The following is a 14,036-nucleotide window of genomic DNA, read 5'->3' on the forward strand; positions in this document are numbered from 1 at the left end:
GGTACAGGGTAGGTCTCTAGCCATCCAGTGGTGGCTTCCACCATGGTCAGCATGTAGCGCTTGCCTTGGCATGTCTGGGGAAGTGTGATGTAGTCAATCTGCCAGGCCTCCCCATACTTGTACTTGGACCACTGCCCCCCATACCACAGGGGCTTCACCCGCTTGGCCTGTTTGATGGCAGCACATGTCTCACAGTCGTGGATAACCTGAGAAATACTGTCCATGGTTAGATCCACCCCTCGGTCTCGTGCCCACTTGTAGGTGGCATCTCTGCCCTGATGACCCGAGGCATCGTGAGCCCATCGAGCCAGGAACAACTCCCCCTTATGGTGCCAATCTAAGGCTATCTTTGACACTTCTATTCTCGCTGCCTGATCTACCTGCTCGTTGTTTCGGTGTTCCTCATTAGCCCGACTTTTGGGGACATGGGCATCTACATGACGGACTTTCACCGTTAGTTTCTCCACCCGAGAGGCAATGTCTTTCCATATATCAGCAGCCCAGATTGGTTTTCCTTTACGTTGCCAGTTGGCTTTTCTCCACCTTCCCAGCCAGCCCCATAGAGCATTGGCTACCATCCATGAATCAGTATAAAGGTAGAGCTTTGGCAACTTCTCCCTTTCAGCAATGTCCAGGGCCAGCTGAACGGCCTTGAGTTCAGCAAGTTGGCTCGATCCACCTTCTCCTTCGGTAGCTTGTGCAACCTGTCGTGTGGGGCTCCATACGGCTGCTTTCCACTTCCGGTTCATCCCTACGATGCGACAAGAACCGTCAGTGAAAAGAGCGTAGCGTGTTTCCTCTGCTGGTAGTTGGTTATAGGGTGGAGCTTCTTCAGCTCTTCTCACTTGTACCTGCTCCTCATCGTCAGTGAGACTAAAGTTTTCACCTTCTGGCCAGTTCGTAATTATCTCTAAAATCCCAGGGCGATTCAGGTTTCCAATACGGGCGCGCTGGGTGATGAGGGCAATCCATTTGCTCCATGTGGCGTCGGTGGCGTGGTGGGTAGTAGGAACCTTTCCTTTGAACATCCACCCCATCACTGGTAGTCGGGGTGCCAGGAGGAGTTGTGCTTCCGTGCCAATCACCTCCGAGGCGGCTTGAACTCCTTCATAGGCAGCCAAGATTTCCTTCTCTGTTGGGGTGTAGTTGGCTTCAGACTCTTTGAAACTTCGGCTCCAGAATCCCAATGGTCGACCTCGAGTCTCACCAGGCACCTTCTGCCAAAGGCTCCAGGACAAACCATTGTTCCCGGCTGCAGAGTAGAGCACATTTTTGACTTCTGGTCCCGTTCTGACTGGGCCAAGGGCTACAGCATGAGCGATCTCCTGCTTAATCTGGGTGAAGGCTTGTTGCTGCTCAGGGCCCCAGTGGAAATCGTTCTTTTTGCGGGTAACCAGGTAAAGAGGGCTCACAATCTGGCTATACTCGGGAATGTGCATCCTCCAAAAACCTATGGCACCTAGGAAAGCTTGTGTTTCCTTCTTGCTGGTTGGTGGGGACATAGCGGTGATCTTGTTGATGACCTCAGTGGGAATCTGGCGCCGTCCGTCTTGCCATTTCACTCCCAGGAACTGGATTTCTAGGGCAGGTCCCTTGACTTTGCTCTTCTTGATGGCGAAGCCAGATTCTAGCAGTATCTGGATGATCCTCTTACCTTTCTCAAACACTTCTGCCGCTGTGTTCCCCCACACAATGATGTCATCGATGTACTGCAGGTGTTCTGGAGCCTCACCCTTTTCTAGTGCAGTCTGGATCAGTCCATGGCAGATAGTGGGACTGTGTTTCCACCCCTGGGGCAGTCGGTTCCAGGTGTACTGCACGCCCCTCCAGGTGAAAGCAAACTGAGGCCTGCATTCTGCTGCCAGAGGAATGGAGAAAAACGCATTAGCAATATCAATAGTGGCATACCACTTCGCTGCCTTGGACTCCAGCTCGTACTGGAGTTCCAGCATATCCGGTACAGCGGCGCTCAGCGGTGGAGTCACTTCATTCAAGGCACGATAGTCCACAGTCAATCTCCATTCTCCGTCAGATTTGCGCACAGGCCAGATGGGGCTGTTGAAGGGTGAGTGGGTTTTGCTGACCACCCCTTGGCTCTCCAGCTCACAAATCATTCTGTGGATGGGGATCACGGCATCTCGATCCGTCCGATACTGCCGGCGGTGCACTGTCGAGGTCGCAATTGGCACGAGTTGCTCTTCCACCCTCAGGAGTCCTACTGCAGACGGGTTTTCTGACAGTCCAGGCAAGGTGTTCAATTGCTTAATGTCCCCTGCCTCTACAGCAGCTATGCCAAAAGCCCACCTGAGTCCCTTTGGGTCTTTGTAATAGCCGTTCCGGAGGAAGTCTATGCCCAGAATACACGGGGCCTCTGGGCCAGTCACTATAGGATGTTTCTGCCACTCCTTCCCAGTCAGGCTCACCTCGGCTTCCACCAGGGTCAATTGCTGTGATCCCCCTGTCACACCAGCAATAGAAACAGGCTCTGCCCCCACATGTCCCGATGGTATCAGGGTACACTGCGCACCAGTATCAACTAGGGCATCGTATTTTTGTGGCTCTGATGTGCCAGGCCATCGGATCCACACCGTCCAGAAGATCCGGTTTTCCCGTGCCTCTCCCTGGCTAGAGGCAGGGCCCCTCTAACACTGGTTATTATTCCTCTCCTGGGTATACATACTAGAGGTCCCTTCAAGGGGATCTGACAGATCGTACCCAAAAGCTTGGTCATGGGAGGTTGAGGCTACCTTCACCTTGGTGGAACTCCCCCGGTTAGAGTTTCCCTCCTTGAGTTGACGGACCCGTGCTGCCAGGACTGAAGTGGGTTTCCCATCCCACCTCCCCATGTCTTCCCCGTGGTCACGCAGGAAGAACCACAGATTAGCCCTTGGGGTGTACCCTCTCTCTCTAGCTGGGGAATGTTTGGCTCTGACTTTGGGGCCTGTGACTCGTACGGGTGCTGCATGAACCTTCCTCATTTCCTCCCTCATCTCTTCTTTGAACTCCTTAATCACAGCTGAGATATGAGCTTGCATTGGGCCATTAATCATACTCTCATAATTCCTAAGTTTGTTGGCAACAGAACCCACTGTCTCTCGGTTAGTGTCAGCATCAATTGTTGCAATGAAAGTGGTGTACTGAGATGGCCCCAGATTTGCCAGACTCCACAGCATTTGCCCTGTGCACCTGACCTTGTTGGGGTCATTATTATATTGTCCATCCCTCCCAAAGAGTACCTCTAATACTGCCACTTCCCTTAACTGTTGGATCCCTTCCTCCAAGGTCTTCCAACGCATTCTATGGTGGTGCTCCTGCATTCTCTCCCTGTGGACAAACCTCTCTCTGACACTCATTAAAAGCCACTCCCAGAGAGAAAGGGATCCTGGCTCCCTTACAAAAATTTGATTCATACCTGAGTCCTGGGTTAAGGGTCCCAAGTTCCTTGCCTCACCACCGTCCAGCTGCACGCCTGTACCCATAAGGTCCCAGACCTGGAGTAGCCAGGTAGTATAAGCCTCACGCCCTCGTCGCACAATGTCTTTGTGCAGATTACGGAGACTTTCGTACGTCAGGGACTCGGTGATGATCGCAACTTCTGGCTCCCCTGTGGGTTGTGAGGTTCCTCCGTTCCTATCTCTATCTGGGGGCTCTGCTTTCATCTTAGACCTCCTTGTTTCTACCGGGGCAACTGCTGCTGGCTGTGACTGCCTTTGTGGTTCAGCTGGAACCTGGACAGTTGTAACATTTGTGGGTTCCACAGCTGTACTATTAGACTGTCCCTCTTCAAGGCAAAGGGCGGGTTTCTCACCAGCTGGTGAAATGCACTCCTTCAGCATCTCTTGCATCTCCTGCATCTTCTTAACCAGCACCCTCACCCAATCTGGGTGGTTCGTTTCTGAGGCAGGCTGTGGGGCAGGGTCAGGCTCTGGAGCAGCAGCATCTCCAGTCTCTGGGGTAGTGTCAGGCTCTGCAGCAGCATCCCTAGTCTCTGGTGTAGGTGTCAGGGTAGTTATCCAGGTTGATCTTCTCTTATCTCTGAGTGCTAAACATAACAGGCATATCAGGAACACCACCCATTGTATGATATCATTAGCACTTAGAGTGGATCTTAACCCTTCGAAAACTGGTGGAGCAGACCCAAAAAGATGGTTAAAAGGTTGGGAGAAAGTTTCCCCCCGTGTCATTTCCTCACAGTAGGTACCATTATTAAAGTAACTCCAAAAACATGCAGTTAGTGTGTGATAGCTCTGAATCCATGTACCTGCCATCCAGAGGAAATTAAAGATCCATGAATCCTTCACCCAGAGGACAAACTTGATAACAGACACAGTGGCCTTAGTTATAGGACCCATATTTAGATAAGGGCCTGTAAATGGGAAGTATACACTTGCGACCACATGCCACCCAAACCAGGGAAAACTAGACCACATGGTGGTACTTAAAAATTAAACTACCTAAGAACTGTTAATCCTTTTTTTTTTCTCAATGCCCTCGAGCCGCACGTTGGGCGCCAAAATCTGTCTTGGTTTGAAAAGACAGGAGCCTGTGAAGGAAGGCAAAAGCCTCCTGTGAAATGGAAAAGGTAAACCCCCTCCTTCCGAATTATCACAACTTCAGAATTAATAAAGGGCTCTCAGGCAAAGATATGGGAACGGGAATAACAGTTCTTTACTAGGAAGAAAAAAAAAAAAACCTAAATAACAATGTAATTTAGCACAAGCAAAGAAACCACTGGCAGAGTGAGAAAAACCTGACACCCTGAGAAGTCAGGGTGCTGATAGCAGTCCAGCCAAATGGTGGCTACTCCTCCTGGAGCGGCGATCTGCAGAAGGGTGTAGATCCCTTCCGAAAATGCGGCGAAGGAGCAGCTGGGCCTTGGTTCCTGATTCCTCTGGGAAATCCAGCGAAGAAGGCTGTCTGTGGTCTCAGAAATGCTTGTTTTATGGTGGCAGGGATGCTTGGCTCCTCCCTCTGGGTGGAGCATCTCTCAATGGGATGATGTAACTAATCTTACCAGCCACAGTGAGTAATTCAATAGCCCATCAGCAGGAGATTATCTTCCTGGCAGTGTCATTGTTCTTGAAAGAGATAAGAAAAACTGCCCAACCCCCAACAGATGGCAAAAAAAGAATACATGCCTATTTTACAGGCCAGGACACCATATAGCCCATTAGCAGGAGATTATCTTCCTGGCAGTGTCATTGTTCTTGAAAGAGATAAGAAAAACTGCCCAACCCCCAACAGATGGCAAAATAGAATACATGCCTACTTTACAAGCCAGGACACCGCCGTTGCTCCCAGGCGTGGCACGGAGAAGGAGGGTGATGCAGCTTTGTCCACTGGTCTGCAGGCAGAGCTGAGGATTCCGTCCTCACGGGAGATTAGCAGATTCCTGCTTTTTTTTGTCTAACGCCCTGGGACGTCTCTTTAATCAACATCTTTTCAGGTTAGGGTGAGAAGCAAAAAGGATCCAAGCAGGTACGGGACTACGCTCCCATCCTTAGACGTCACTTAGGTCACTTGTTGGCTCGTAATTTTAGGGGTTTTCCTGGGAAAAACTGTAAAAATTCGGGGCGCAATGCATTTCTCATCTGCATACTGGCTCTGATGTCACTGCTATTTTCCTCGTACCTGGAGGGTCTGTCCTGGTGTCCCTCCCTGGCAAGCGGCCAGCATCAGGGGGACAATAGTTAATCACCAGCCATTAACAGGTAATTAAAGAACTCCTCTTTAGGAGTGAAAATAGCTTACAACAACTGGTCTGACTTGTTTTTTAACTCTGCAACCTAAAAAAAATATAACTTTCTATTCATAACACTTCTGGTTTCCTTGACGTAGAGTAACACATAAATGAAAGATGCAGGACGAAGGGTACAGGTCAGCACAGCATAGGTGGGCAAGCAAGCTGAGATAAAAGTTAAATTTAAGCCCTCTGAGCAGGCAAATCTCACCTATATAAACAAATGTTCAATAGCTGTAGGCTTATTTGGTAATACTGAGCCAATGAAGTGGGAAGAAATAACTTGGCTGGCAAATAGATGATTCAGCATGTCTTGGTTTGAAAAGACAGGAGTCTGTGAAGGAAGGCAAAAGCCTCCTGTGAAATGGAAAAGGTAAACCCCCTCCTTCCGAATTATCACAATTTCAGAATTAAAAGGGCTCTCAGGCAAAGATATGGGAATGGGAATAACAGTTTTTTACTAGGAAGAAAAAAAAAACTAAATAACAATGTAATTTAGCACAAGCAAAAAACCACTGGCAGAGTGAGAAAAACCTGACACCCTGAGAAGTCAGGGTGTTGATAGCAGTCCAGCCAAATGGTGGCTACTCCTCCTGGAGCGGCGATCTGCAGAAGGGTGTAGATCCTTTCCGAAAATGTGGCGAAGGAGCAGCTGGGCCTTGGTTCCTGATTCCTCTGGGAAATCCAGCTAAGAAGGCTGTCTGTGGTCTCAGAAATGCTTGTTTTATGGTGGCAGGGATGCTTGGCTCCTCCCTCTGGGTGGAGCATCTCTCAATGGGATGATGTAACTAATCTTACCAGCCACAGTGAGTAATTCAATAGCCCATTAGCAGGAGATTATCTTCCTGGCAGTGTCATTGTTCTTGAAAGAGATAAGAAAAACTGCCTAACCCCCAACAGATGGTAAAAATAGAATACATGCTTATTTTACAAGCCAGGACACAGCAGGAGTATTTACATCATGCAGACTGCTTACCTGGGCAGAGAGTTCAGGGAAGAGTACATTATTTTTTCGTTTGCCAAGTAAATGAAGCAGGAGCTTATCTGAAATTAATTTTAGCTCAGTTGTCTGTTGCTACCCAGGCTTTCTATACTTGTCTATATCTGCCTGCAACTGTCGTGCATTTCATGTGTCCAGCACTGAGACAGCTTCTCGCTTAAAAATGCTACTGGTTTCTTGGTTGATACTCAACTCTGCTTTTACTCTATCTGGACACACTTGCTGTGTATTTGTCCAGCTACATGGAACTAGCATTTGTCATTTAGATTACGAGACTGTGTCTATGTAGGGGCAGCTACAGATATGGGAATATGGGGATGGTTATATTTTTTTGAGCATGCTTCTGCCTGATTTTAATTACAACTGCTCTCTGCTTACCTGCATTTGAAAATAAAATTTGCTCCCCGAGTGGCTGTTGAATCTGTTGAAAATTGTCTGCAGGGCATTCTTGAAACTGAGACCTAGACTATGTGAGGATGTTCATGATCAATGGAGTTACCAAATTTAATAAGTCTGTAAGCTGGAGTGATTTAAGCTATCAAGTGAAATGACCAGGTATACACATTGCATGTTTGTCAGACTGAACTGATGATCAGAGGCATATCCCAAGCTCCTGCAATCATCAGTGCACAACACAACAGTGGTATTTCAAGGTCACATACGTGCTGGAACAGACTTACATCTAGAACACAGGATTTTTTTCACCACTGTAATTGCAACCAAATAATGATAAAATAGGAAAATAAAAATAAAAACCCAAATGAGCAACCCAACCCTTCCAACTTCTAGTCAAAGTTGAAAAATATAGACCAACCCCCTGAATTGGGACCTTTTGTGGTTAGAAGACATTATCACAGGATTAGTGCCTTTCTCAGTTTGCTATGTATGAAAATTGAGAATGTGATCTTTCCCAGTTTTCACATTTATAAATATTGATTTAATAACCAAGAATTTTAATCTCCAGGTACCTTGTTATGATTCTATTTGGAATAGAGTAATCACTTCAGTAATTTTCCTGCCTCAGGCAAATGCAAACCCTGGCTATCCTACACCTTTTCTACATATGACATGTGGTGCTAAGATGTATTCCAGATTTTCAGAGTTTTGAAAGCCAAAGCATTACAAAGCCTGTATATATTTGCCTCCCTACTCTGCTTTTAATTCCCAGACTTCAAAGCCCTTGTCAGATTTTTTTATTTACTTCTCAAAATCTGTATTTGGTTGGTACTGCCCCAACCACTGCAGTTCTCTTGTGGGACATTGGTGTGCAGAGTGGAGGTGACTTGCTGTTAGGGACACAGGGATATTTAGTTGGTATGATAGATCTTTAATAGTGCCATATCTGAAGAGTTTCCTTTTTCTTTGCCATCTCAGTTTGATTTAAAAATCCTAGAAATCATGTTGATAACAGTAGAACTTGCATCTGTCTAATCAAAAAGGCTCAAGACTCTCTGCAATTTAGTCAGAATTACTTAGATTTATAAGTGAAGTGCTGTTTAAATGAATTTTGGAAATTGGTAAAAGAAATTTGCCTTCCATCCCTGCATTATAAGGTGTTTAATTCACCTTGCAGAAAGATATTTGTGTTTTTAGCCATTCAGTAGATAGGTATGCATATAATAGCAGGCTCAAAATCACATAAAGAAAGATTGCCTCTTTGATTTTTAATTTAAAATTTGTAAAACAATCATAAAAATGCAAAGGTCTGCATAGGTAGGTGCTGTTATGAGCTGTTCATAATTACCATATCAATGTTTCCCTGACTTTTCAGTCCATTTTAACAATTTAATACAGGTGGAACTGTGAGAAATGATGCTCACTTTTAAAATTTGGAAGGTTTATTAAACCTTAACAAAAATACAACAAAGAACTGAATAAGGAGAAAGAGCAGCGCTGGGAGCATAAGACTGAACTGCCATGTGCTCATCTACCAATTGAATGCTCTGCTTTTTATACCCTTGGCCCCTCCCAAAGTCTTGTCTGTCAACTCCTTCTCTGTCGTCCATTGGTGGAGATCCCTTTCTTACAACTTGATTAGGGGTTGGATGTTGCCATGATGTGCCTCCTAGCAACAAGCCTTCCCTCCCCCCTATGCCCCGACTAGTGACTACAAGGGGAAAGGGAAAGATGACTATGGTGAGAACATACAAAAACAACATAACTATACTTTTATAAAACTTCTCTTAACATATACGTAATATTCATCTCTTAATTGTGAGACCCAACTGTCGTATTATCTATCTATAACAGAACTCATTCTGTTTTAACCATTTCTCACTGGTGTGACTGTTAAATTAGTGTGAAACATGACAACCATAGAATTTATCTGCTGAACAAAAGGTAAATCAGATTCTGGGTAAACCAGTGCATTCTGCGCCTTATATAGTCCGTGTGAAAGTTGGCATGAAAAGTAATCAAGAATAATATGGAGTTTCATTCCACTGAAGCAATATGCGGAATGAATAGACTCCACAACCTGATGTAGTTATGAAGTGGGTATGTATTGCATATGCTTGTGCCCGGCACAAGCGAGATAGCTCCTGTGAAAACTTGTGCCCTGAGCCCTGGTCTGAGCCACATCTTTATTCACTAAGATGTTCCATATACATTACATTACACAATCTTTCCATGCGTATTCAACCCCTGGCCCTGCCTGTTCTCACCTCGCGTGGTAATTAGATCCACACCCTTCTGAGCACGTGTTGTTCACAGTGGTGGTCGCACAGGGAGTCTTTGGTGGTCTCTGAGACTGAAGGTTGTGGTCTTCCTCATGATTGAACTTTTCTTCTTTGCGCGTGCGCTTCAGTCCCTTGGTGCTTATCTGAGTACGTCTGTCAATTTTGATCAGCTTGGAGGCAGAGGAGCCCCTTTATCTGGGTTTCTGCATTCTTTGGTCTCCTCCCGATATTGTTCTTTATCGCAAGAAGCTTCAGAAATTTGCATTTTCCTATGTCCTTTGTACCATGGCAGAGGTTTCTTAAGTAAAAGGTTAAAATTCAATACATAATTCTACAAGCTAAAATTTCAATGCTTAATTCATATTGCTAATTTAAGCGAACCCCCAAAACCTCCTCTCACTGAAAGACTGTGACGTGTTTGGCAGATATTAAGAATGGCTCCCAAGACTTTGTGAAAGAGGTGACAGCCACAGCCACCCGTTATCCTCTTCCACATAATAAGCAAATATAAGTAAAAAGAACTTGGGACATTTACAGACTTGCACAAAGCATGAACTGGAATCTTGAGATGAGATTCATCCTCCATTTGAATTACATCAGAATAAATGTGGCTTTCAGTTTGTTCTTGGTTTTAACTGGAGACTCAGAAAATGTTGAATTGCTAGAAATGTTTTCAAATCCCAGACAAAGTAATCGCTTCTCTAATGAACACAACTGAGAGAGATCTATACAAAGTCAGTTAAAATTCTTGCATAGATTAACTGTACATTGATTCAGTCCCAAACAAAACGAGCTGTTAACTTATCAACTAATTATGATAATGTCAATTCCCATGCATAGACAATATACTTGCTAATGTCTGCCCTAATGGGCATTGACTGGGTCTTGTCATTTGGTTGAACAAAAATTAGAAAATCAATCCACATAAAGGCATTTCCTTCAACAATCTGTTCTTAACATGATCTTCATTTGTGAAATTCAATAGCAGCACAAGAAAACAAGTCTGATATGTCCTTATATACATCCTATATAAGGATGCATATAATGGCAGGGATTTATTGCTGTAGAGGGTAAGACTTGTACCAACAGACAATGTTACACAGCCAAATTGTTCATTATTTATCTGTGGCCTAACACCTAACATTTGATGAATGAATTTACAGCAAAATAAGATTGCTGGAGCTTGTTCAATTGTTTCATGTGGTTAGGACAGCTGTAGGCAAACTATATAGGCTCCTTGCTATTAGAAACCCATACATGTTTAGGCAGTATGTATTTCATTTATTATGTGCCAGAAAGTATATTAAAACTGAAGATCATTCTATGATTATTCCTCTGTGAATCTTTACAGCAGAGGAGCAATTTCCCAAGACTAAAAGTAACCACAGTAATTTCATTTGAACATCTCCTGTAAATAAAGTCCATCTATCTTGTGATAGATGAATAATGCGATGATTGACTTTTACAATTAATGGACAAATATAATGCATATAGTTTAAGAAAAGTTTTATAGATTTACAGTTATGTTGTACCCCCTCACATGGTTATCAAGGGACTCTGGTCGATGCTTTGTGTGAGGAGATGCGAATCTTGACTCCATGTTTCAGAACGCTGATTTATTATATTATTATATATATTATATTAAAATTATATACTATAAACTATACTAAAAGAATAGAGAGAAAAGGATTCATCAGAAGGCTAGAAATAACAGGAATGGAATGATAACAAAGGCTCCTGACTCCCAGAGAGTCCGAGCCAGCTGACTGTGATTGGCCATTAATTAGAAACAACCAACATGCACCAATCACAGATGCACCTGTTGCATTCCACAGCAGCAGATGATTATTGTTTACATTTCTTTCCTGAGGCTCCTCATCTTCTCAGGAGAAAAAATCCTAGCAAAGGATTTTTCATAAAATATCATGGCTACAGGGGACATCTGGGAGGTCTGGCTTGTCACTATGGCGACATCTGACCTCCAAACACGATTGACAAAAGAGATCTCCACCACTGGACAGCGAAGAAGGGGTTGATGGACAGAACTTTGGGAGGGGTTAAAGGGTTAAAAAGGAAAAAAACAACTCCATTGTGAGGGGGGGCTGAGCACATGGTGGGGAAAATCTTTTGCTTCCAGCGCCGTAACCTTTTTTCTTTATTCAGTTTTCTGTTGTATTTTTGATAAGGTTTAATAAAACCTCCGAAACTATGAAAAGTGAGTAGCTATTTCAATCTATCTTGAATGTGTCTTCTAGATGTGCACTGTGTTACAAGAGAGGTCACTTGATATATATTGTGCCACATAGCCTGATTTGCTCTTAAATTCAAAAAACTGTCTTTACATATCTTGTGTCCACATAAGTAAAATCTCTGGTTTTGTTAAAGCTTTGAATTTAAAACATTTAACATTCAGGATTATTCAATCAGAACCAAATATCACTGTTCCAGCACTCCACATGATGATAAGTGGAAATAAAATTAGTCTGAGTCAACTACAAATGAAATACATGTGAAATTCAGTCCTAGGATTCAAACCTTATATATTTTGAAGTAATTTCCCCAGGGTCTGGATATCAGATTAAAGATGGTGTTTGGGGCCCTAAAGACTTGAAGGGTCCTTGTTACTGGCTGATTTAGTTTTGGAGAAATCCAGCAAAAATTGCAAATTTCTATCTTGGCACCCTACTGTCTGCTAGGGCGAGTGGCCTCAAATAAAAGACACTTTCCATGAAAAAAAGAAGATATTTCCCAAGGGTCTGCATATCAGCTCAGAGGTGGCTTTTGGGGCTCTAAGGACTTGCAGGGTTATAAATGCTGGCAGCTTTACTTTTGGAGAAATCCAGCAAATTTTGGAAATGTCTAGCTTGGCACCACACGGTCTGCCAGGGCGAGTGGCTGCAAATGGAGGCCATTACCCATGGGAAAAAGAAGTAGTTTCCCCAGGGTCTGGGTATCAGGTGAAAGGTAGTCTTTAAGGCTCTGAGGACTTGCAGGGTCCTAGTTGCTGGCAGCTTTAATTTTGGAGAAACCCAGCAAAGTTTGCTAATTACCAGATTGGCACCACGCTGCCTTCCATGGCAAGAGTAGCCACAAAAGGAGGCCATATCCTATGGGAACAAGTAGACATTTCCCCAGGGTCTGGGTATCAGCTCAGAGGTACTTTTTGGGGCTCTAAGGACTTGCAGGGTCCTAGTTGCTGGCAGCTTTAGGTTTGGAGAAATCCAGCAAAGTTTGCTAATTACAATGTTGACACCACACTGTCTACTGGGGCAAGTGGCTACCAACGGAGGCCATTTTCCATGGGAAAAAGAAGTCATTTCCCAACGGCTTTTGTACAGCTTAAAGGTGGTGTTTGGGGCTCTAAGGACTTGCAGGGTTATATATGCTGGCAGCTTTCGTTTTGGAGAAATCTAACAAAGTTTTCATAATTCTAGCTAGGCATCCCTCTGTCTTCCAGGGTGAGTGGTCCCAAATGGAGGTCATTTTCCATGGGAAAAAGAAGTAATTTCCCCAGTGTCTAGGTATCAACTCAGAGGGGGCTTTTGGAGATCTAAGGACTTGCAGGCTCATCGTTGCCGGCTGCTTTAGCTTTGGAGAAACCCAGCAAAGTTTGCAAATTTCTGGCTTGGCACCACACTGTCTGCCAGTGCATGTGGCTGCAAACGGCGGCCATTTTCCATGGGAAAATGAAGTCATTTCCACAGTTTCTGGGTTTCAGCTTAGAGGTAGCCTCGGCAGCTCTAAGAACCTGAAGGGTCATAGTTGCTGGCGGCTTTAGTTTTGGAGAAATCCAGCAAAGTTTGCTGATTACAAGTTTGGTGCCACACGGTCTTCCAGGGCGAGTGACCCCAGTCGGAGGCCATATTCCATGGGAACAAGAAGTCATTTCCCCAGTGTCTGTGTATCAGCTCAGAGGTGGCTTTTGGGGCTCTAAGGACTTGGAGAGTCCTCGTGGCTGGCAGCTTTATGTTTGGAGAAATCCAGCAGAGTTTGCACAATTCTAGCTTGGCACCCCACTGTCTGCCAGTGCGAGTGGCCACAAATGGAGGCAATTTTCCATGGGAAAAGAAGTAATTTCTCCACTGTTTTTGTTCCAGCTCGAAGGTGGTGTTTGGGGCCCTGCGGAATTACAGGGTCCTAGTTGCTGGCGACTTTATTTTTGGAGAAATCAAAAAACGTTTGCTAATTGCCATCTCGGCACCCCGTCTGCCAGGGTGAGTGTCCCCAATCGGAGGCCATTTTCCATCGCAAAATAAAAATCATTTTCTCAGGGTTCAGTATCATCACAGAGGTGGCCTTTTGGGCTCTGAGAACTTGCAGGGTCCTAGTTGCAGGCAGCATCAGGTTTGGAGAAATCCATCAAGGTTTGCTTATTACAAGCTTGGCACCACATGGTCTGCCAGAGCGACTCGCCGCAAACAGAGGCCATTTTCTATGGGAAATAAAAGTAATTTCCACAGGGTCAGGGTATCAGATTAAAGGTGGCGTTTGGGGCTCTAAGGACTTGCAGGGTCCTACTTGCTGGCAGCTTTGGTTTTCAAGAAATCCAGTCAAGTTTGCAAACTTCTAGCTTGGCACCACACGTTCTGCCAGCGAGAGTGGCTGCAAATGGAGGCAA

The sequence above is a fragment of the Passer domesticus genome, chromosome W (genome assembly GCF_036417665.1).
Source record: "Passer domesticus isolate bPasDom1 chromosome W, bPasDom1.hap1, whole genome shotgun sequence".
In the NCBI taxonomy this organism is placed as follows: domain Eukaryota; kingdom Metazoa; phylum Chordata; class Aves; order Passeriformes; family Passeridae; genus Passer; species Passer domesticus.